Genomic DNA, 8,156 nt, shown 5'->3' on the forward strand with positions numbered 1-8,156 from the left:
ACATGTAAAAAAGGAACTACTATATGTATGTTAACCTGTAAAAAAAAAAAAAACTAGGTGATTCACATTTACCTTTTAACTCTTAATCACTAGGTGATTCACTTCCATCTGAGGAGATAACATCCTCACTACTAACATCTTCAATGTTTTCGTCAATGTCTAAGTCTACCTTCTCTAACTGCAACTCAGTTTCAGTAGCTATAATTTGATCATATATATCATTAGCAGGCTCTTTAAAGTTTGACTTACACTCTTCTTGATGTGCTTTTGGTATTGATGTATTATTCTCAATAGCTCCTTTAGGTTTAGTATTGATGAATACAAGCTAATCTTGCTTAACCCGCTATCTACCTGGATAGTTTGCAAAAAAAGATTTGGGTAGCCTCGCTAGCAAAGACAAATTATTCGTATTTTTCATATCTTCTATCTCGATTTACTTCTGTAAACTCATAAAGTGGATGCACCCATGTACTTTTGTTTTGCACTGGATCAAACCAATCACAATTAAAAAGATATAAGTTGTTCCCTTCAGCAGGATATTCCAACTATAGTACTTCCTATAAGACCCCATAATACTCACAATCATTATCTATATGACTGTTCCCTTTCACACATACACCATAATTTTCTATTTTTCAACCTTCACACCAAGCTTTAGTTTGAAATTTGTAACAGTTACAATAAAAATTTGCCAACATTTTATTGCTCTCATGGACCCTCAAGCTAGATTCATTATTCCTTACTCTTGCAAAACTCTGGCTTCATTGTGGACCTGATTGGTGTAGAAAGTATAGTCATGTTATTATCATTTTCATTAAGTTAATTGATTATATATAAGATTGAAGTAACTTGTCAAAATATATACAATTTCTTTGAACCAATTTAGAAATTTAAATTTCACTCTCTTTTCCTGCTCTAATAGTGACATTAATGTAGTCAGACCATTAATGAACTTCCTATAAAAGTTTTCAATTTAGGGTCTCTATTTATGAATCTACTACAAAATGTATGTAATTTTAACTTAAACTTGCTCGAGATATGACTCAACTTCAGAACAATTAAGCAGTGTGTACAATGTGGCAACTTTCATCTTCTTATCTGTCAAATAAGGCATAGTACAAGCGTCTACTACCTCGCCACATCGGTTGATACTAATATATTACTAGTAGATGGACATGCATCTAGATTACCAAAATTTTGAGGTGCAATGTTCCTTGTTGATTGTAACTCTGTTTCAAAGTAATATGAGCAAAATTGAGTAGCTTATACATCAAATATACTTCACATATTGATCTTTCGGGACGTGTTTTGTTCTTTACAGTCTTCTTAAGTTTATTTAAATACTTGAATGATGTATGGTTATGAATTAAAAACTTGCTAATAATATTTGATATGCTATGTTTGCACAAAATTATATCTCAAAAGGATACACTCACCGATATTGAATAGGTCCACAAACTCTAGCCTCATATGGTAAATGTACAGGAAGATGCTCCATGGAGTCAAAAAACCCTAGAGGGAATATCTTCTCAAGCTTGCACAGAATGAAAAGAATGTTATGCTCAATATGGAACAAAGCTTCTTTATTCAGTTTTGATGAGTATAAGTCCTTGAAGAAGATACTTAGTTCGGTCAAGGGATTTACGATTGAATCTGGAAAAGAACATAAAGCAATTGGCAGCAAATATTCCATGAAGACGTGACAGTCATGACTTTTCAATCTAAATAATCTCCTCGATCTCATGTCAACACATCTACTTAAATTGAAACCATATACATCAGGTAGCTTTAGGCTCTGCACCCATTTACAAACCACTTGCCTCTGCTCTAACGTGAATGTGAATGGAGTTTTTGACTTTAGAAGTTTACCATTTCCACTCTCCTTAAACTCAAGCATTTTCCTCCTTCAAATATCCTTCAAATACATCCTAGCTTTTACATTATATTTGGATTTTCCCTTTATGTCTATTACTGTATTGAACACATTATCAAAAATATTTTTTCCTATATGCATCACATCTAAATTGGTTATGATCAAGTTTGTTTTCCAATATGGCAAAGACAAAAAAATATTCTTCTTTGTTCAATTATGAGTAACTCCATATCTGGGCACTTTGTGAATAACTAATAATCGAGAATCAATTATCGTGAGTAGAAAATTTACTCTTTTAAATATTTTCTCACTGATTAATTAATCTTGGTGGAGGTTTTGTCATCTTCACTCTATTTTTAGTGAAAGCATCTTTATTTCTTCTGAATGGATCGATGGTTTGCAAGTAAGAAGATGAGGTGACAGTCAAATCAAATGTTTTTGCCTTTATGCTTTAAAGCGAACGATTTGGTATTTTGCATACAATATGGGCAAGCTAGCTTGCATGTAGTGCTCCAACCAGAAATTATGTTGTATGCTAGAAAGTCATCAATTATCTAAGTAATGCTGCCCTCAATGTAAAATTTTGTTTGGTGGAGATATCATATATAGTAACTCATTCATTCTATATTAAATTCAAGTCATTGATTAAAGGTTGTAAGAATACATCTATCTTTGCCATTGGATTGTGTGGGCCTAAAAATATAAATGTTAGAAACATGTATGGTGTAGTCATATACAATTCTGGAGGAAGATTTTTGGGGGTGAGTAACACGGTCCAATATGCATAAGGTGAGGAAGATTGACTAAATGGAGTAAAATCATCTGCACATAAACCTAATCTTATATTCCTTAGTTCTGCAAAGAAGGTAGGATGTGTACGGTCAAACTGTTTCATGGCTTCTACTTCTAACAAATGTGTTAGAACACATACTTTTAAACTGTGTTTCTTATACCATCTCATATGTGCAGCAGAGCTCATAGATGTATATAGACGTTACAATCTGAGAATGATGGATAAGTAGAATAATAGAGTGAATGACACATCCTCCTACTTTCTCTTTTTTCCAGAATTTGATTTAAACTTTGGCGCGTTACAATGATGATATGCAATCTCTAACAAATTATCCCCGTAGTATAACATGCATCTATTAACACGACAATATATTTTTTATATTTATCAAGCCAAGTTTGAAAATCAATTTTTTAGTCTGGTATAAATCTATTGGAATTATATTATCTGTCGGGTTGATCTCCTTAAGTAGGCCAATGAACTGATTAAAGCATTCTCTGGGTACATTGTATTATGTCTTTATGTATAACACCTTCACAACAACATCTTACTCTGAGTGAGTAGTGTACCCATTTCAAATTGGTTGTTGTGTAGCTGCAACAAATCATAGAAGTTTTGTGCCTCCTTATTCGGAGATTCTTCTGTATATTGTTGAAATTGTGGCCCGATTGCATCATAAATCAAGTCCTCAAACGTCATAACTCTGTCTTCCTAAATTATGTTAACTTGTATACGGGCTGCACTGAGAGTCGAAATGAGGCTCGTACTCACCTTGTAAAGTCCAATATCAATATTCTGACATGAATCCTCTGCAATATAAATCAACAGTAATCTCATCTGGTGTGAGATAGGATTGATTTTTGTGTTTGAAACATGGACAACGAAATCGTCCCTCTCATATAAAAGAAGGTAATCGACAGCTTGCCTGAATGAAATAGTTCACTCTATTCAGAAATTCATTTATTAATGTCTTACATCCAGGCAAGGTTGGTTATGCATCCAACTTCTATAGTTTAAAATATCCATAACACACTTCGACTATAAATTCCTACAATCAAATAATAACATTTGTACCATATTTAAAAAATTAAATAATATGTGCAATTGTGATGATTTTAGAAGCTTAAATGGATAGGTGTGTGTCTCCATATGATCACACACTCATTATATATTTGATAATAAAAGAGTGTGTATCAATTAGTGCAATACACTAATAAATCTAATTTTTCAACCGAGTCATCGCAAGGTCACCGTTTTATGTGACCAAACCATTTAAGGCGAGTCTCTAGTCTTATCTTCCACTAGAGCTACTCCAGCCTTTTCACGTATATATGATCATTTCGTATCATGTCTCTAAGAGTAAAGTCACTCATCCACCTAAACATTCTCATCTCTGCAACACTTAACTTATTATTATGCTTCTCTTGTAATGACCAACATTCCACACCATAAATTATTTTGCAGGTATCATTATCATCTTAAACAAATTTCTCTTAATTTTGCGGCGAAACTTTTCTATCACACAATAAGTTCAGTGCATTCCTCTCAACTATCAAATTTGAATTATGCTAATAATATCTCCATCAATTACACCATCACCATGAATAATAGACTCTAAGAGTAAAGTCACTCATCCACCAAATTAGCATCCTTATCTTTGCAACAGTTAGGGGTTGTTTGACAATAAGTAGGATTTAACTTGAAATCTTAAATCTGCTGAGATGCAGGATTTAGTAAATCCGGGATTTATTGTAAAAACAACAAGACGGAGGATTTATTCCGCCGTAACTTTCAATGGCATCATAAATCCTATTTTGCATGATTTAGCGTAAGTCCTGCTCAAATCAGGCATAAATCCCATTGCCAAACAGCCCCTTAACTTAATTTTATGCTTCTTCTTTAATGGCCAACATTCTACGCATAACATTCTACACATAAAGCACTGTAAGTTTCATCACAGAAAAAATTCTAAACTATGAACATTTAATCCTAAAATATGAACAATAGACTAATCTAATGAAGGAATATTACCTTCATTTACGAGAGGCATCAGTTGCTAAAGGAAAAATGTCATGGAAGGAGACAATAGCTAGGGTTGTCAATATTTGACTCGACTAGAAAACCTGACCCGAACCCGACCTGTAAATTTTGGGTTTGGGTTAACCCAAACTTGAATCGGGTTGGATTCGGGTTAGGGTTTTTGACCCGTTTCAAAAATCGGGTCGGGTTCGGGTTGACCCGAAAACTCGTAAATGACTCAGGAAAAAGGTGTCTGCCCACTCTACCGTGCATCACATCGCCTGCCTCGCGTCGCCTCTAGCGTCTACTCGCGATGTTGCTGCTGCTATCACGTCTGTCGCGCAATGCAGCTGCCACTCGTCGTCACTGCCCACGATGCCGCGTCGCATCGTCTGTCACTGTCGCTATCGGTCGTCGAAGTTATAGGATTTGATTGAATAAGCAAGCGATTTATGCCGCTACGGAACCTGAAGATGAGTTACGGGATTTGACTTATGAGTCTAGTTGGGTTGACCCGAACTCGTTCGGGTCCGAAAAACTGACCCATTTGCAAAAACGTGCTAGGTTCGGGCTGACCCGAATAGTGTCGGGTCTGTTCCGGGTTTGACCTGAACCCTATTCGTGACCCGAAATTGACACCCCTAACAGCGAACAAGAAATTGAAGGTTCGCAATGGCCAGGAGTTGAAGAAACGTTTGTCGAATGAAAGTCATCGAAGGAATGTCGTTGAATGAAGTGACTGGAACTGTCGAAGGAGGCGAGATAACGTTTGTCAAATGTTGTCAAAGAGGGCGACTGTGAGAGTACATCGTCGAAGAAGGAGAGCACGACGAGACAAGGCGAGGGAATTGAAATTGAAGGAACGTCATCGAAGAAGGAGAGGACGCGAGCATGGAGCGAAGAACGAACGAACGAGCGAATGAAATAAAGGGTTTGGGTCGGTTTAGATTATTTGTGACGGATTTTTCGCCGCAATTCCGTCACATAATCTGCGACTAAAATATCCGTTGAACTTTTGTCAAAAAATTATTGTCTCAAAGCCTGCTGACCGTCGCAAATTACTAATTTTCCTATAGTGCATCTAACACTTTCCCTTAACTCGTGTTAGAATATGTCATAACTAATATTTGACTTTTATTTTTACCCAACTTTTGACACCTGCAGTTATCCATCACCTACCACATCAACCTCAACATCATCGAATTTTCTTCGTCACCATTAAAGGAGATGTTCCCCATAGTACAAAATTTTACATTATAATCTAGACATATGCACTTATTTATTATTGAATATTTTTTTTATAATATATATATTTTTTAATGTTTATATGTTTATATGTTTATATTCAATATTTGGTAATATTTTTTATTAGAGGTTTATGTTTGAATGTATATAATATTGAAACTTTTGTATGCAGGTTTGTTGACCTCATTTTTGTATTTGGTCACCTGGACCAGTCCTAACCCCAGATCAATTTATTCTCTAGACCAATCCAAACTCTAGGATCCTCCTAGAACCGATCACGCTGAAGGCGCGATCTGACGGCTCTGTGAACCAGAGCTAAAAAAACTTCAAAAGCCCATAACTTTCAAAAATACCTCAACGAAATTGAACCGAAAATTGAACTGTAGCTAGGACGGGAAAACATAATCTAAAATGCCTAAATTTGGAGGCTCCATCATTGTATTTTGCTACAGTTATCAATTGAATTTTTAAACCTTAAAAATGGTCATAACTTACAAATATAACCGTCGACTTTTCGACTTCTTGGGCTTGTGTTGGAAAGCTGCTAAAGATCTTCTTCAACTTTGTAGAATGACCTCAGGAGCTGGATCTTAACGGGATTTGAAGTTATTTGTGAATAACCTGATTCTCTCTCTAGATTCCTCTCTCTTCACCAATGAGTGTTTGGAGGGCCAAGATCTGTGGGGAAAGACTTGGAAAAAGCTAGAGAAAGAAATTTTTTTCCTGGGGGAGGAGGGTTTTGAGTGCGTTTAGGGCTGATTTAGCTCTGAAAGGCAGGGATTGAATGAGAGAGGTTAAAGGTTCATATTGCATGCTCCTTAAGATATTTTCCTACTCATGCCACCTGAAGTGCATTATTGGATGGACTGATTAAATGGAAAGAGCTCCTAATGTTGCCAAACGTGCCCATGGAGTTGATGGAATCAAGGATCAAAGGACAAGAAGGTGGCTGAGGTGTTAAAATCTCCTTTTTGCCCTTGAAACACATTGGCTTGATCAAGAGCCATTGGATGAGATCTAAGGGTTCAAAATGCTCTAGGGAGCTTCTAGAAGAGGTCTTAACAGCTGGATTAATTAGGGCTCAAGTGAATTAGCTTAAGGAAATTAATTTGGCAAGGTTTAAAGTTCATTTGACCAATGCATTGACCATTTGACCAGTCAATGGGTGCTGATGTGGCCATTGAAGAAATGTTGTTTGCTGGTTGATTGAGCCAAGTTCAAATGGCTGAGGGTAGTTTGAGTTTGGCTTAAATATTATAAGTCTCCTAAACCCAAGAGGTTGTGTTGACTATGTTACCAGTCAACCAGTTAATGAGGTGAATGATGTGGACTAGGAGATGTCATGGGTGATGGTGAGAGTCATTCCAAAGTTTATGTGGTCATTTGGGTTAAAGGAGCTAATGCCGGCCCTAAAGCCAAAATTGTTTGACTTGGTCAACCAGCTAGTCCAGGTCTTGAAATGGCTCAACAAATTTAAAATAACATTTTGAGTCTATTGGATTGTGGTTTTATTGGTTTGAAAGGTCAATTTGGTCAAATGCCTATTTTGACCTTAAGAGCCTATTTCGGTCAACCTAGGTGACTTGGGGCAACTAGGTTAACCCAGGGTCTAGAAATGGCTCAATCAATTTGGAAATGACATTGCGCGGACCAATAGAAGTGGTTCAACGGATTTGGAGGTCGTTTTTGGTTGAAATCCATGTTTGAACCCCTAAAGGGTATTTTGTCAAAAAGTACATCTGGTTTCAAATCAGCATTGATCAAGGGTCAGAGTTTTAGTCCATTGCACTCCTAAGGGTGCAATTAGGATGCATGAAGAGGTTCTGGGTTTGTTTTTGAAAAGGGATATGTTGAAGTCTTTGAAAAAAAAACTTCAAAAATTGTCCTTGAAAGGGGCCATTTTGGTCATTTTGACCCCTGATCAACTGGGGGTCAGGTTGGCGTGCCACCAAAGTGCAGTTTAATGCAATTAGGTCAAATCAAGGCGTCTAAGGTGATTAGAGGGTGTTGATTTGGACTTGAGATGCTGAGGTTAGCTTAAGGCCAAGACTTGATTTGAAGTTGAATTATAGAACCTAAAGGGTTCTAGGGCTAGGAAAATCCTAGAGTCTTGATCATAGAAGAATACCTAGGTTTAGATTGACTGGGAGAAACCTTAGGGTCAAGGTAGAATCCTAGGTCCGGGATCTAGATTAATCCTAGGATCTAGAATAAATCTTAAGGTCGGGA

This window comes from Dendrobium catenatum, unplaced genomic scaffold, assembly GCF_001605985.2.
Source record: "Dendrobium catenatum unplaced genomic scaffold, ASM160598v2 fragScaff_scaffold_842, whole genome shotgun sequence".
NCBI classification, from domain to species: Eukaryota; Viridiplantae; Streptophyta; class Magnoliopsida; order Asparagales; family Orchidaceae; genus Dendrobium; species Dendrobium catenatum.